Below are 16,871 nucleotides of genomic sequence, written 5' to 3' on the forward strand. Positions count from 1 at the left end.
ATAACTCAAAAAAAATAAAAATTGCGGAGGTGATCAAATAAGCTCTATTTGTAGGAAAAAATAAAATAGATTTTATTTGGGTACATCTTCGCACAACCGCGCAATCGTTAGTAAAAGCGGCGCACCGCTGAATCGCAAATGATCTGGTCATTAAGGGGTAAATCCTTCTGGGGCTGAAGTAGTTAATTGAAACATTTTCTATTCCTCATCTCTCTGCCCCCCTCTTGTCTCTGTTCCCAATCTCTATTCTTCTAATCTCTCTCCCCCCATATTGTCTCCCTCTCCCCCTCCATTCTCTCTCCTCCCCGGTCTCCGCACCTCTCTCCCCCTCCCTCCCCGTGTCGCTCTCTCCCTCTCTCTCTCCCCCCCGGACGGTGTCGGGACATGCGCAGTGCGGTGTCGGTGGTACTGGAGCCGCACAGTGCGGCGGCCTGATCTGTGCAGGGTGTACGGTGGAGGTGATCGGTGTATGGGGGGAGACTGACACACATTGTACGGTGAGTACCGAACACCGACAGTACAGCCAGACCCTGTACACACACCGCCCGACCATCCCAACACACACCGATCCGTACTGCATGACAGCCAGCATGACACAGCATCATCCCACCGTCCTTCTACTTACCGTCCCCGGACTACACCGACCGTCCGTCCACATCCGATCACCCTACCACACACTGACCATAGGTGATCGCTGTGTATCCATCTCCTTCATATCCCATCATTCCTAAGGAGATCATGTCTGCATCTCTTCTCTGGATCACTGCTCAATGTGTACATGTCATATCATTGTGGGCCCAGACCTCTGTGATATGGTCTATAATATCCCTCCTACATCTCTTCTATCATTCCTTCCCTCACTCACTCTTCCTTCCTTCCTCTCTTTATTTCTTCATTTCAATCCTACCTTCCTAATTTTAACGTCCTTCCCTTCCTCTCCTTCCTTTCATTATTTCGTTCCTTCCTTCCTTGTTTATTCCATAATTTCTTCTTTTCTTCCCTTTCTCCTTCTCTTCCTTCCTTTTAATTTCTTAAGTTACTTCTATCCTCCTTTCCTTCCTTTATTTCCTTCCTTCCTTCCTCTTCCCTCCCTTATTTCCTTCCTTCCTTCCTCTTCCCTCCCTTATTTCCTTCCTTCCTTCCCTCATCTTCCTTCCTTCCTTCCTGCCCTCATCTTCCTTCCTTCCTTCCTTCCTTCCTTCCTTCCTTCCTTCCTTCCTTCCTTCCTTCCCTCCTTTTCCCTCACCTTCCTTCCTTCCTTCCTTCCTTCCTTCCTTCCTTCCTTCCTTCCTTCCCTACCTTCCTTCCCTCCTTTTCCCTCCCTCCCTTCCTTCCTTCCTAATTGTTTTTTTCCTATCCCGCTTTCCTTTTTCTTTCCTTCTTCTATATTTCCTTTTTTTCTTCTTCCTTTCTCCCTGTCTTCCAGTCACTCCCTCCTTCCACCCCTCCATTCTATTCTTTCCTTCTTCATTGCTACTTATTCCTTATTTTTTCCCTTTTCTTCCTCCTTGTTGCTCCCTTCCTTCCTTCCTCTTCCCTTCCTTCCTTCCTTCCTTCCTTCCTTCCTTCCTTCCTTCCTTCCTTCCTTCCTTCCTTCCTTCCTTCCCTCCTTCCCTCCGGGGTGTACAGATGATTGGGGCGCTGTATGGATCATATCTAATCCTTTTTATAGGGGTGTGTGACATAGAGGTGTGATATAAATGATTGGACCAAAAAATGCTGTCAAGGGAAATCATTGGGACTTTTGTGTACTATACTTATTAATAAATCACCAAGTTATAAAATCTATTTATCTTTAATGTATCTTGAGCATAGAAGCTTTTTTAAAAAAAAAAAAACAATATATGCAATATTAGCGCTGCTCCAATACATATATGTATTCCTATAGATCTGAACATCATACTATATACCCCATAGATCTGTACATAATACTGTATACCCCATAGATCTGTACATAATACTGTATACCCCATAGATCTGTACATAATACTGTATACCCCATAGATCTGTACATAATACTGTATACCCCATAGATCTGTACATCATACTGTATACCCCATAGACCTGTAAATCATACTGTATACCCCATAGATCTGTACATAATACTGTATACCCCATAGATCTGTACATAATACTGTATATCCCATAGATCTGTACATAATACTGTATACCCCATAGATCTGTACATAATACTGTATATCCCATAGATCTGTACACAGTTACATAGTAGTTGAGGTCGAAAAAAAAGACACAAGTCCATTAAGTCCAGCCTATGTGTGTGATTATATGTCAGTATTACATTGTATATCCCTGTATGTTGCGGTCGTTCAGGTGATTATCTAATAGTTTTTTGAAACTATCGATGCTCCCCGCTGAGACCACCGCCTGTGGAAGGGAATTCCACATCCTTGCCGCTCTTACAGTGAAGAACCTTCTACATAGTTTAAGGTTAAACCTCTTTTCTTCTAATTTTAATGAGTGGCCATGAGTCTTATTAAACTCTCTTGTGCGAAAAAGTTTTATCCCTATTGAGGGGTCACCAGTACAGTATTTGTAAATTGAAATCATATCCCCTCTCAAGCGTCTCTTCTCCAGAGAGAATAAGTTCAGTGCTCGCAACCTTTCCTCATAACTAAGATCCTCCAGACCCTTTATTAGCTTTGTTGCCCTTCTTTGTACTCGCTCCATTTCCAGTACATCCTTCCTGAGGACTGGTGCCCAGAACTGGACAGCATACTCCAGGTGCGGCCGGACCAGAGTCTTGTAGAGTGGGAGAATTATTGTTTTATCTCTGGAGTTGATCCCCTTTTTAATGCATGCCAATATTCTGTTTGCTTTATTAGCAGCAGCTTGGCATTGCATGCCATTGCTGAGCCTATCATCTACTAGGACCCCCAGGTCCTTTTCCATCCTAGATTCCCCCAGAGGTTCTCATACTGTATTCCTATAAATCTGTACATCATACTGTATACCCCATAGATCTGTACATAATATTGTATACCCCATAGATCTGTACATAATATTGTATACCCCATAGATCTGTACATAATACTGTATACCCCATAGATCTGTACATCATACTGTATATCCCATAGATCTGTACATCATACTGTATACCCCATAGATCTGTACATCATACTGTATACCCCATAGATCTGTACATAATACTGTATACCCCATAGATCTGTACTCCATACTCTATTCCCATAGATCTGTACATCATACTGTATACTCCATAGATCTGTACATCATACTGTATACCCCATAGATCTGTACATCATACTGTATATCCCATAGATCTGTACTCCATACTGTATACCACATAGATCTGTACATCATACTGTATACCCCATAGATCTGTACATCATACTGTATACCCCATAGATCTGTACATAATACTGTATACCCCATAGATCTGTACTCCATACTCTATTCCCATAGATCTGTACATAATACTGTATACCCCATAGATCCGTACATCATACTGTATACCCCATAGATCTGTACATCATACTGTATACCCCATAGATCTGTACACAATACTGTATTCCTATAGATCTGTACTCCATACTCTATTCCCATAGATCTGTACATAATACTGTATACCCCATAGATCCGTACATCATACTGTATACCCCATAGATCTGTACATCATACTGCATTTCCCATAGATCTGTACATCATACTGCATTTCCCATAGATCTGTACATCATACTGTATACCCCATAGATCTGTACTCCATACTCTATTCCCATAGATCTGTACATCATACTGTATACCCCATAGATCTGTACTCCATACTGTATACCCCATAGATCTGTACATAATACTGTATACCCCCCCATAGATCTGTACTCCATACTCTATTCCCATAGATCTGTACATCATACTGCATTTCCCATAGATCTGTACATCATACTGTATTCCCTATAGATCTGTACATCATACTGTATACCCCATAGATCTGTACATCATACTGTATACCCCATAGATCTGTACATCATACTGTATTCCCATAGATCTGTACATCATACTATATACCCCATAGATCTGTACATCATACTGTATTCCCATAGATCTGTACATCATACTGTATACCCCATAGATCTGTACATCATACTGTATTCCCCATAGATCTGTACATCATACTGTATACCCCATAGATCTGTACATAATATTGTATACCTCATAGATCTGTACATCATACTGTATATCACATAGATCTGTACATCATACTATATACCCCATAGATCTGTACATCATACTGTATTCCCTATAGATCTGTACATCATACTGTATACCCCATAGATCTGTACATCATACTGTATTCCCCATAGATCTGTACATCATACTGTATACCCCATAGATCTGTACATCATACTGTATTCCCATAGATCTGTACATCATACTGTATACCCCATAGATCTGTACATCATACTGTATTCCCCATAGATCTGTACATCATACTGTATACCCCATAGATCTGTACATAATATTGTATACCTCATAGATCTGTACATCATACTGTATATCACATAGATCTGTACATCATACTATATACCCCATAGATCTGTACATCATACTGTATTCCCTATAGATCTGTACATCATACTGTATACCCCATAGATCTGTACTCCATACTGTATACCCCATAGATCTATACATAATACTGTATACCCCCCCATAGATCTGTACTCCATACTCTATTCCCATAGATCTGTACATCATACTGTATTCCCCATAGATCTGTACATCATACTGCATTTCCCATAGATCTGTACATCATACTGTATACCCCATAGATCTGTACATCATACTGTATTCCCTATAGATCTGTACATCATACTGTATACCCCATAGATCTGTACATCATACTGTATTCCCATAGATCTGTACATCATACTGTATACCCCATAGATCTGTACATCATACTGTATTCCCTATAGATCTGTACATCATACTGTATACCCCATAGATCTGTACATCATACTGTATACCCCATAGATCTGTACATCATACTGTATTCCCATAGATCTGTACATAATACTGTATACCCCATAGATCTGTACATAATACTGTATTCCCCATAGATCTGTACATAATACTGTATACCCCATAGATCTGTACATCATACTGTATACCCCATAGATCTGTACATAATATTGTATACCTCATAGATCTGTACATCATACTGTATATCACATAGATCTGTACATCATACTGTATTCCCTATAGATCTGTACATCATACTGTATACCCCATAGATCTGTACATCATACTGTATATCACATAGATCTGTACATCATACTGTATTCCCTATAGATCTGTACATCATACTGTATACCCCATAGATCTGTACATCATACTGTATTCCCCATAGATCTGTACATCATACTGTATACCCCATAGATCTGTACATCATACTGTATACCCCATAGATCTGTACATCATACTGTATTCCCCATAGATCTGTACATCATACTGTATATGATGTACACTATACTATATTCCCATAGTATAGAATTCCTAAACATCATCCTAGCGTGGCCCATAGTCACACAACGTCATATTATACATACTGCTGGCCCACGTGGGGTTCCTCTTGGATCCCCATTTTCTTCCTCCTCCTCTCTTTGGCTTAATGCTTGCTAGATAATAAATGTAAAAAGAAATATAAAGTGTCCCTGGACCTAAAAGGAAACCTGCTCTGAAACCGATGGCTTAGGAAGACATCCAGGCAATGGCAGTGCATGCATCCCCACTACAGCTCCTCTTTAATGCTCTCAGTCCAGGTGGGATACACAGAACTGATTTAAAGTATAACTAAAAGCAAAACTTTCATTTTGTTGTTTTTGTTTTGGATAGAGGGGAGACGGATTAGAACTCCTGTCAGGTTTTTATTGCTGTCTGTGTTGCCCTTAGGGAAAATCACCCTTCCTATTTGTCCCTATTGAGTGAAAGAAAATCCCAATTTTTGGGTTGTCTCCAAAACAGGAATAGAGGGGAAATCTTCCAATGGGGACACTAGTTCTGGTGACAACCAAGGATTCCCTCACTTTGGATGGATCTCTCTTCCTTATATGATTATAGGACAGGAAGTAAAGAGAAATCTCTCCATTTGGACACAAATGGCAAAAAAAAAAAACCTGGCACAGGTTCTAGTACTCGTTTACTCTATCCAAAATGAACAAAAAGTTCTGCCCTTAGTTTCTATTAAATGCAGATTACTATTATGTTCTAGAATAGGGGTCTCCAAAGGTTTTAAACAAAGGGCCAGTTTACTATCCTGCAGACCTTAAGGGGGTCAGACTGTGGCAAGTGAATGCCCTGGCTTCAATGGGAATAAACAGTGCCCCATCATTGGTATTCGTGGGAAGAATAGTGTCCCATTGTTGGTGTCAGTGGGAAGAATAGTGTCCCATTGTTGGTGTCAGTGGGAAGAATAGTGTCCCATTGTTGGTGTCAGTGGGAAGAATAGTGTCCCATTGTTGGTGTCAGTGGGAAGAATAGTGTCCCATTGTTGGTGTCAGTGGGAAGAATAGTGTCCCATTGTTGGTGTCAGTGGGAAGAATAGTGTCCCATTGTTGGTGTCAGTGGGAAGAATAGTGTTCTATTGTTGGTGTCAGTGGGAAGAATAGTGTTCTATTGTTGGTGTCAGTGGGAAGAATAGTGTTCTATTGTTGGTGTCAGTGGGAAGAATAGTGTCCCATTGTTGGTGTTAGTGGGAAGAATAGTGTCCTGCTGTTGGTGTCAGTAGGAGGAATATTGCCCCATTGTTGGTATCGGGGGAAGGAATAGTGCCCCATCATTGGTGTCAGTGGGAATAATAGTGTCCTGACGTTGGTGTCAGTGGACAGAATAGTGCTGCAAGGACCAGATAAATGCCAGCAAGGGGCCACATCCGGCCCCGGGCCGCAGTTTGGAGACCACTGCTTTAGAAAAAAAAAAAAAAGGTGGGCGGGAGGTGTGACACATATTACAGTTCAGGTGATCCTTGAAGGATAACATCTGATTGGCTGCTGCAGATTATTGCACTTTGCACTTAGTCATTAAACTTATCACATGAACTCCTCGGAGTCGGAGCCTCCGATTGTTTTCTTGACTATCTAATCTAGACATCTGAATGACATCTTGTCCATTTCATAGTTGACGAGTCATGTTTGTAATGAGTGCAGCTAATAGAAAATAGAAATGATTGAAAGAAAGATTTTGTTGTGATCAGCGTAACATTCCCAGGGACGAATCCCTGACAACAGGATGGTCCTTGGAAGAGAAACTTTGTAACTCTAGTAAGAATCTGATGGTGCGCTTGTATCCAGAACCAGTTCTGTGTGGTCTCATATTGTTTCATTGTTTCCAGAGCTCTGGGCCAGAATAGAGAATAATAACTGTTGGGGGATCCAACAGTGTTCCGGTTGCATGTGAGGTTGTGTTCAGGTAGGTAAAGCCTAGTGCACACTATGTGAAAATCAGACGAACAATCGTCTGATTTTCCACGAAGGTGGTGTAACCGAGAATGATATTAACTTGTATGAAAATTCTCAAACTACAAAGGCAAATAGAGGCAAATGTATCTATGTATCTATGTACTGGTGTAGTAGCAGAGGAAATGATATAGTATACATGACCCTTCCAGCCACGTCCACCAAATACGTTTGATTATTTCCGTACAATTACTGTACACATTGAACGAAAATCGGACGTTGTGTTAACTTACGATAGCTTGCACCTTTGTTTTTGTTGCTGTGTTCAGGTATGGTGGGCTGTGTTCAGGTATGGTGGGCTGTGTTCAGGTATGGTGGGCTGTGTTCAGGTATGGTGGGCTGTGTTCAGGTATGTAAGGTTGTGTTCTGGTATGTAAGGTTGTGTTCATGTATGATGGGCTGTGTTCAGGTATGGTGGGCTGTGTTCAGGTATGGTGGGCTGTGTTCAGGTATGGTGGGCTGTGTTCAGGTATGGTAGGCTGTGTTCAGGTATGGTGGGCTGTGTTCAGGTATGGTGGGCTGTGTTCAGGTATGGTGGGCTGTGTTCATGTATGATGGGCTGTGTTCAGGTATGATGGGCTGTGTTCATGTATGATGGGCTGTGTTCAGGTATGATGGGCTGTGTTCATGTATGATGGGCTGTGTTCTGGTATGTAAGGTTGTGTTCAGGTATGGTGGGCTGTGTTCAGGTTTGATGGGCTGTGTTCAGGTATGGTGGGCTGTGTTCAGGTATTGTGGGCAGTGTTCAGGTATGGTGGGCTGTGTTCAGGTATGGTGGGCTGTGTTCAGGTATGGTGGGCTGTGTTCAGGTATGTAAGGTTGTGTTCTGGTATGTAAGGTTGTGTTCATGTATGATGGGCTGTGTTCAGGTATGATGGGCTGTGTTCATGTATGATGGGCTGTGTTCAGGTATGATGGGCTGTGTTCATGTATGATGGGCTGTGTTCTGGTATGTAAGGTTGTGTTCAGGTATGGTGGGCTGTGTTCAGGTTTGATGGGCTGTGTTCAGGTATTGTGGGCAGTGTTCAGGTATGGTGGGCTGTGTTCAGGTATGGTGGGCTGTGTTCAGGTATGGTGGGCTGTGTTCAGGTATGTAAGGTTGTGTTCTGGTATGTAAGGTTGTGTTCATGTATGATGGGCTGTGTTCAGGTATGATGGGCTGTGTTCATGTATGATGGGCTGTGTTCAGGTATGATGGGCTGTGTTCATGTATGATGGGCTGTGTTCTGGTATGTAAGGTTGTGTTCAGGTATGGTGGGCTGTGTTCAGGTTTGATGAGCTGTGTTCAGGTATGGTGGGCTGTGTTCAGGTATTGTGGGCAGTGTTCAGGTATGGTGGGCTGTGTTCAGGTATGGTGGGCTGTGTTCAGGTATGGTGGGCTGTGTTCAGGTATGATGGGCTGTGTTCAGGTATGGTGGGCTGTGTTCAGGTATGATGGGCTGTGTTCAGGTATGGTGGGCTGTGTTCAGGTATGATGGGCTGTGTTCAGGTATGGTGGGCTGTGTTCAGGTATGATGGGCTGTGTTCAGGTATGGTGGGCTGTGTTCAGGTATGATGGGCTGTGTTCAGGTATGATGGGCTGTGTTCAGGTATGGTGGGCTGTGTTCAGGTATGATGGGCTGTGTTCAGGTATGATGGGCTGTGTTCAGGTATGGTGGCCTGTGTTCAGGTATGATGGGCTGTGTTCAGGTATGGTGGGCTGTGTTCAGATATGATGGGCTGTGTTCAGGTATGGTGGGCTGTGTTCAGGTATGATGGGCTGTGTTCAGGTATGATGGGCTGTGTTCAGGTATGATGGGCTGTGTTCAGGTATGGTGGGCTGTGTTCAGGTATGGTGGGCTGTGTTCAGGTATGGTGGGCTGTGTTCAGGTATGGTGGCCTGTGTTCAGGTATGATGGGCTGTGTTCAGGTATGATGGGCTGTGTTCAGGTATGGTAGGCTGTGTTCAGGTATGGTGGGCTGTGTTCAGGTATGGTGGGCTGTGTTCAGGTATGATGGGCTGTGTTCAGGTATGATGGGCTGTGTTCAGGTATGGTGGGCTGTGTTCAGGTATGATGGGCTGTGTTCAGGTATGATAGGCTGTGTTCAAGTATGGTGGGCTGTGTTCAGGTATGGTGGGCTGTGTTCAGGTATGGTGGGCTGTGTTCAGGTATGATGGGCTGTGTTCAAGTATGGTGGGCTGTGTTCAGGTATGGTGGGCTGTGTTCAGGTATGTAAGGCTGTGTTCTGGTATGTAAGGCCTTATTCAGGTATGTAAGGCCGTGTTCCAGTATGTAGGGTGTTTACAGGTATGTAAGGCCATATTCAGGTTTTTAAGGCTGTGTTAGAGATAGGTACGGCTTTGTTCAGGTATGTTCCCAGGCCATGTTCACACTATTAACAGCAAGCCCATTGTCTGTCTGTGTGTGTGTGTGTGTGTGTGTGTGTGTGTGGGGGGGGGGGGGGTGGAGCTGTGGAATCTCCTCTTCTCAAGCATGGATCTGTTTTGACGAGGATCTAATATCTTTTAAAGACTTTGGATTTACTGGTGTTTGTGATCCTAATATCGTCAATGATCTTCTCTTTGTGATATTATAAACATTGCTTCTCCTTATACCTTTTAGAATAATATATATATATATACAAATACAGTGGGCATAGAAAATAATCACCCCCTTTAAAATAATTCCATGTTGTTGCTTTGTACCCTGAAATGAAGACAAAGTTTTTGTTTTATCCAGCTGTATTTACTCAGTGCAAGATATAGCGCCCCATCCCTCTGTGCTCACGTCGCGCCCGCATATGTAAACAGTGTTCAAACCACACATGAGGTATCATTACGATCGTTAGAGCGAGAGTAATAATTCTAGCCTCCTCTTTAACTCTAAACATGTAACCTGTATACATTTTTAAAGCGTTGCCTATGGAGATTTTTAAGTACCGTAGTTTATTGCCATTTCACGAGTGTGCGCAATTTTAAAATATGACACGTTAGGTATCTAGTTACTCGACGTAACATCATCTTTCACATTATACAAAAAATTGGGCTAACTTTATTATTTTTGTTTTGTTAATTCATTGAAATGTATTTTTTCCAAAATAAATTGCGTTTAAAAGACCGCTGCGCAAATACCGTGTGACATAAAATATGGCAACGACTGCCATTTTATTCTCCAGCGTCTCTGCTAAAAAAAATATATAATGTTTGGGGGTTCTAAGTAATTTTCTAGCAAAAAATACTGATTTTAACTTGTAAACAACAAATATCAGAAAAAGGCTTGGTCTTAAAGTGGTTAAAGTACCAACATTCCTCAAATGCGTTACTGCGATTTCAGTCCAGATTAAACCAAAACTACCTCCTCCCCCTCCGAGCAACTGTCATCAGTGTGGTCAGGCAGGAGGAAATTATTCAGATCAATGTATTGATCTCTCTGCCTTCAGTAATTAGAAATCTGAATATTATTAATTGCAAACCAATCACCCCGTCCTTGTTTATATTCCATGAATGTTTGTGCCGTTATTACCTCATGCAGTGAATGAACCTGCAGCATAATGTGACCCTTTATACACCTGGGATAACTGGAGGCTTTCTGGTGACCTGTGGCTTGGAATTCCACCACTTCGCTGCTCCCCGACCCCGTCAGGTATTAAACACTTTTGGTTCCGTAAATACCTGCACCCCCCCTCCATGCAGTGGTTTCTCCCTACTGCACCAGGGGGAGCATGTATTCCACTCAAATCACTTCCACAAGTAGGCCGAAAATCGGCTTAGAGAATGTCGACAAACTCCTGCTGTACACCAGAGGCAGTAAAAGGGTTAAAGGGGTTGTAAATAAACATGTCATACTTACCTCCACTGTGCAGCTCGTTTTGCACAGAGTGGCCCCGATCCTCGACTTCTGGGGTCCCTCAGCGACCCTGGTAGCTCCTCCCCGCATCAAGTGACCACTTTGGAGAAGGCTCTCCTAAGGTGGACACCGGTGCGGGCGCGCTCCAGAGTCCTGCTTCTGTGTACATTCACACAGAATGCAGGACTCGGCCCCGCCCCCCATGCCCACGTCATTGGATTTGATTGACAGCAGCGGGAGCCAATGGCTGCGCTGCTTTCAATCTATCCAATCAAGAGCTGAGACAATGGGCAGAGAGGTAGAGCGTGTCCCCGCTGAGGGAACAAATGGGCTCAGGTGAGTAAAACTGGGGGTGCTGGGGGGGCCGGTCACTGTCAAAAGTTTTTTCACCTTAATGCATAGGCTGCGTTAATTTGAAAAAAAAAAGACGGTTTACAACCTCTTTAAAGTAGAACGAAAGGCAAACATTTTTTTTCATTTTGGATAAAGTAGGGGTAGGTTTTTAATCCCCGTCAGTTTTCTTTTTGCCATCTGCGTCCCATTGGGGAGATTTCCCCTTCACTTCCTGTCCCTTAGCGAAAACAGCAAGTCAATGGAAATCCCTCCAAAGTCAGGAAATCACCAGAACTAGTCTCCCAATTGGAAGATTTCCCATCTATTTCTGTTCTGGTGACCACCCAAAATCTGTAATTTTCTTTCACTTCCACTCTCGGTGATAACAGTAAACATGACAAATAGAGGGGGTGAGATTCCATAACGGGGACACAGACAGTAATAAAATCCTGACAGGGGTTCTAATCCCTCTCTACCCTATCCAAATCTAAAAAAAAATTGCATTTAGTTAGCTGAACTCCAGGCAAAACTTTATTAACACTGTGGGGTTGATTTACTAAAGGCAAATAGACTGTGCACTTTCCAAAGTGTAGTTGCCCTCTGCAAGTGCAGTTGCTCCAGAGCTTAGTAAATGTGGTAAAGTTTCACTTTGCAAAGAACACCCAATCACATGCAAGGAAAATAAAAAAAAATGCAGTTTTGCTTGCACATGATTGGATGATGGAAGTCAGCAGAGCTTCTGCTCATTTACTAAGCTCTGGAGCATTTGCTCTTGCAGAGTGCCTTTAGTAAATCAACCCCTGTGTGTGTGTGATGGCAAATCTCTTCAAGGCGACAAAAAATAATTTTAGTAGAGTGCAGAAGCATTATAATGTCCGGCTTTGTTAGGCTACTTTCATACTGGGGCAGGGGGGCGATAGCGGTAAAGCACCGCTAGTTTTAGTAGCGCTTTACTGCTGTAATAGCGGCGCTTTTCGGCCACTTGCAGGATGCTTTTAACCCTCGCTAGCGGCCAAATAAAGGGTTCAAAGCGCCCGCAAAGCGCTGCTGCCGCAGCGCTTTGCTGGCACTTCGGCGGCCCTGCCCATAGATTTCAATGGCAGGGGTGTTTTCTGAGCGGTGTATTCATCGCTCCCGCACCGCACCAAAGATGCCGCTCGCAGGACTTTTTTTCCTGTCCTGCAAGCATACCGCCCCAGTGTGAAAGCACTCAGGCTTTAACACTGAGGCTGCAGGAGAGGCAGTTCTATTTTGGTTCCTATTTCTGTCTGTGACCCCATTAGGAAGATTCCCTCCTTTCCTCTCCCTGACAGGGGTGTGGTTGTCTCAGGACAGGAAGGCACCAAGGTAAATAATAAGGCTACTTTCACACTGAGGCGTTTTCAGGCGCTATTTGTAGCGCCAAAACACCTGTAAAACACCTCAGTGTGAAAGTAGCCTTATTATTTACCTTGGTGCCTTCCTGTCCTGAGACAACCACACCGCTGTCAGGGAGAGGAAGGGAGGGAATCTTCCTAATGGGGTCACAGACAGAAATAGAAACCAAAATAGAAGAGATGACCAGCACTATGCGGAATCTCAGATCTCATCTCTTTAGGCCTTGTGAACTATCAAACCTGTGTTTAGATTTAGAGGACATTTCTAACTGCATATAAATGCAATTAATGATTAAGGCCTCCTTCACATCCATGCAGGTGCATGGCCAAATGACAGCATGCATCCGAATGACACTGTGCATCCAAATGACAGCATGCATCCGAATGACACTGTGCATCCAAATGACAGCATGCATCCGAATGACACTGTGCATCCAAATGACAGCATGCATCCGAATGACACTGTGCATCCAAATGACAGCATGCATCCAAATGACACTGTGCATCCAAATGACAGCATGCATCCAAATGACACTGTGCATCCAAATGACAGCATGCATCCAAATGACAGCATGCATCCAAATGACACTGTGCATCCAAATGACAGCATGCATCCAAATGACACTGTGCATCCAAATGACACTGTGCATCCAGTGTTCCTCACAATACAGGCCTCACATGGGGCACGAATGCATACACCTCGTCATGTAAACGTGACTAAAATAAGGACTCATTTACACTGCCCATCTGCTAAAATCTCCGGTTTAGCATGCAGGGAGCTGTCAGTTTTGGGATGCTTACCTGTGCGCTGTGGTAAAATGCTACATGTCTGTTTTTTTCTGCAGATCACTGCACCACACCTCTGGGCTGCATGCAGTATGAACTGGGCACATAGAAGACAATTGTTTTCTGTGTGCCCTAGCGGTGACTGGCATTGTTTATCCAGTGTGGAAAATGTGTGAATGAGCCCTGAACGTTGGTTATACTTCTCAGATGACTTCTCCAGGAGTGCCAATGTGTGAATGAGGCCTTGCTGAGATCTAAGGCCGCGTACACACGGGCGGAATTTTCGACTGGAATGGTCCGACGGACTTTCCAGCGGACTTTCGACTGACTTTTTAACGAACGGACTTGCCTACACACGATCACACCAAAGTCCAACGGATTCGTACGTGATGACGTACACCGGACTAAAATAAGGAAGTTGATAGCCAGTAGCCAATAGCTGCCCTAGCGTGGGTTTTTGACCGTCGGACTAGCATATATAGATATTCTTATCTATCTATATACATTCTCCCTTTCTACATTTCATCGATATATATCTATGTGTCTATCATTGAAGAGCTGGTGGTTTCTTTCTTTCATTTTATCATCTTTATATCTATAAATATTCTACATATATCGCTACCTACTATCTATCTATCTATCTATCTATCTATCTATCTATCTATCTATCTATCTATCTATCTATCTATCTATCTATCTATCTATCGGTTTATCTATCTGCGGTTTATGGCCCCCCTTGTTGTCCTATACAATCAGGGATGTCTTTGGACAAACACAGAAGAAAGGACCACACACATGAACATTCGGGAATCCTCTATGCTGATCCCTGCCCCATACACATCGAATCCTCTGCATTGTGTCCAGCCTTGGCCTGCACTGTGCTGGGATTATAGGGATCAGGGAGCCAGAGCTAATAATGATGACAGGGCAGAGACTGCCAATACAAAGAGGAACACCAACCTTCTAGTTGTAGACCGTGCTGGGATTTGTAGTTCTCTAGAAGCAGATTTGATGTGTTTTTTGTTCAGACATGTAAAATGACTCTTGTACCAGAGGGGTTCCAATGTACTATTCTCTGATCTCACATATTTTTATACCAATAAATTGTATTTAAACCAAACATTCTATATATTGCAGATTACCTGTCTTTACATGTGGTGGCTGCATTAGTTTCCTCTTTCTAGGCTTTGTTTCCACTGTCACCTGGTGATCCTCCAGTAACACACTTCCTGTCTTAGGGTGACAACGCTCACTCAGCGTTCTATCTATGGAGGAGCAGCGTTGTCACCCGAGGCTGCTCCCCCGATTTGGACTACAAACATCTCCCCTGTCCCCATCTCCATGAAATAGAGGGGTCTTGGTTCACAGAAGACCGCTGAAAAAGTTTTAGCTTTACATACACTTTAAATATGAACTTCAGCCTTCCTTCAGTCTTGCACAGATGTTTTTTCGTACATCTGCATTTTATAACATTTCCATATTACATATCAGTAGCACTTGGCAGGTTTGCCTATAGTAGAAGGTAGAGCAGACGACGGTCCTAGTGTTTCAGGTTTCCAGCCACAACACTGTAATAATTAGCTGTTAATTAGAGGGTGTCACATGGCGAAAATTCTGCATTCTGTGGGCGGTTCCTGGCACTTAGTGTTATATATGGTCATTATTATATATTGTGCCAGGTGATGTGTACAGCCCTGGGCAGTGCTGAGCCACATACAACCAGGATAGTGACACAATGTACACTGATGGTGGCATGCCTCTGACACGCCTGGGCTGTGCAACGCGCCACCATCTGAGCCCTGTGCCCATTAGGAAGGTGAATCCTGTTGAAAATCTAACTATTTAAAGGAGAACTCCACAAAGCAATAGTTAAATCTAAACTGGTGACATATACTCATGTGGCTGCAAATGGTATAAAAAATGCAGACATTATCAGGAGCATTAGAACAAATGCAGACCCAGGAACTCGGCACAGGGATGGTGGAAGCCCCTCATAATGGACACAGCAGATGTGCTGACCCAGGAACTCAGCATAGGGATGGTGGGAGCCCCTCATAATGGGCGCAGCAGGTGTACAGACCTGGGAACTCAGCACAGTGATGGGGAAGGCCCTCATAATGGGCACAGCAGGTGCTGCAAAGACCTTTAAATTCAGCACAGGGATGGTGGGAACCCCTCATAACGGGCACAGCAGGTGTACAGACCCAGGATCCCAGCACAGGAATGGGGAAGCCCCTCATAATGGGCACCGCAGGTGTACAGACCCAGGAACTCACCACTTTGATGGTGGGAAAACCTCATAATGGACATAGCAGGTGTACAGACCCGGGAACCCAGCAAGGGGATGGGTGAGCCCCTCATAATGGGCACAGCCGGTGTACAGACCCAGAAATTCAACACAGGGATGAAGGGAACCCCTCATATTGGGCACAGACCTGCAAACTTAGCACAGGGATGGGGAGAACCCCTCATAATGGGCACAGCAGGTGTACTGACCTGGGAACTCAGCACACTATTGGTGGGAATCTTTAATAATGGGCACAGCAGAAGTACAGACCTGGGAACTCAGCACAGGGATGGTGGGAACCCCTCACAATTGACACAACAGGCGTACAGACCCTGGAACCCAGCACAGAGAGGGGGGAGCCCCTCATAATGGGCACAGCAGGTGTGCAGACCCTGGGACCCAGCACAGGGATGGTGGGAAGCCTTCATAATGGACACAGCAGGTGTATAGACCTGGGAACTCAGAACAAGGTTGGAGAGAACCTCTCATAATGGGCACAGCAGAAGTACAGACCTGGGAACTCAGCACAGGAATGGTGGGAACCCCTCATAATGTATACAGGAGGTGTACAGACCCAGAAACCCAGCACAGGGGTGGAGCAGCTCCTCATAATGGACACAGCAGGTGTGCAGACCCAGGAACTCAGCACAGGGATGGTGGGAACCCCTCATAAAGGGCATAGCAGGTGTTCAGACCCAGGAACCCAGTACAGGGATGGTGGGAAACCCTCATAATGGGCACAGCAGGTCTACATACCCAGGAACTCAGCTCAGGGATG

The 16,871-nt window shown here is 44.0% G+C and overlaps 1 protein-coding gene across 2 annotated transcripts in view; it reads left to right on the forward strand.

Moving 5' to 3' along the window:
• The first annotated feature begins 407 nt into the window (after positions 1-407).
• MAPRE3 (microtubule associated protein RP/EB family member 3) overlaps positions 408-16,871 on the forward strand; it is a 169,563-nt gene continuing 153,099 nt past the window's right edge. The window contains exon 1 of one of the 2 annotated variants that reach the window (XM_073625050.1): positions 408-497. The gene's annotated coding sequence lies outside the window, so the exon portion shown is untranslated. The remainder of the gene's footprint in view (positions 498-16,871) is intronic. The other variant, XM_073625048.1, reaches the window with a different exon arrangement.

This window comes from Aquarana catesbeiana, linkage group LG04, assembly GCF_042186555.1.
Source record: "Aquarana catesbeiana isolate 2022-GZ linkage group LG04, ASM4218655v1, whole genome shotgun sequence".
Taxonomy (NCBI): Eukaryota; Metazoa; Chordata; class Amphibia; order Anura; family Ranidae; genus Aquarana; species Aquarana catesbeiana.